Below are 1,039 nucleotides of genomic sequence, written 5' to 3' on the forward strand. Positions count from 1 at the left end.
TCTGTCTGAGCTCCTCATAATATCAAGCATATGCTTGTTCTTGTAAAAGCTCTATGGAGAGGGAAGGCGCTATTCTATTTAACAAATGAGAAACCAAGGCACATACTTGCCTATGCCATGTAAAAATTATAATTAAACCAGGACAATCTACTAATACTTGGTTTAGTGACAGAATCTCAGGATTAGTTTTGTCCTAGTGACTGTCATTCAGGGTTTTCACAGTGGACATTCCTTTTTACACAACAGTGTAAGGCAGCAAGGTACCATTTTTTCCATGTTTCATGAATACAGAACTGAAACACAGATGCAATTAAGACCACTGATTAAGTGTCCGCTGATTGTTAGTGCCCTTTGCCTGCATGTGATCTTTTTAGAATATTGGTCCGTTATTCTTTCAGCTCTTCTACAAGTCAAATCCCAAAATCTCAAATCACCTACAGGGAAAATAACAGATATGGTTTATGCAGAAGAGCTCCCATCCCTGGCTCCTCCAGGTAGAAGTGAACAGCTTTAACAAACTGACATCCTGCTTTTCCTTCTTACATCTTCGTAGCTTATTGATATTAGACCTTTCAACTTGTGCAAGCAATGAAGTAGGAGGCTACCGAGTATGGCTTCTCTGACTACACAGTCTGATATCCATAGAGAAAGTGTATGTAATCATGTAATGAAAGATTAAGTTATACTGCATATGGTAAGTAGTGAATTGCATTTCCACATGCAAATTAAATTCTTCTCTTACATAATTCCTGAGTGATTGATGTTGCAACTTGAATAATGTTCTTTAATGTGTATCTGTGGGTTGCATATAATTTTGTACGTGAGTTTGGTCTGTTGTTCCCAGGAGCACACGCAGCCTTGATTTAGATCAGAAGGCTGTACAGTAGTACCACTTCATCACATATCCTGGAGGATGTGTGCACCAGGAAGTGCAGTCTTTATAGTCCCACCAGAAAAGATGTGATTGTATCAACCACCACAAAAGTCTGCTCCCAGGTTTCTTCCTTCTCTGTGGCATTCTTGTGTGCGCCCCCCCCCC

This window comes from Athene cunicularia (assembly GCF_003259725.1).
Source record: "Athene cunicularia isolate RWA chromosome 1 unlocalized genomic scaffold, athCun1 chr1_part1, whole genome shotgun sequence".
Lineage (NCBI taxonomy): Eukaryota > Metazoa > Chordata > Aves > Strigiformes > Strigidae > Athene > Athene cunicularia.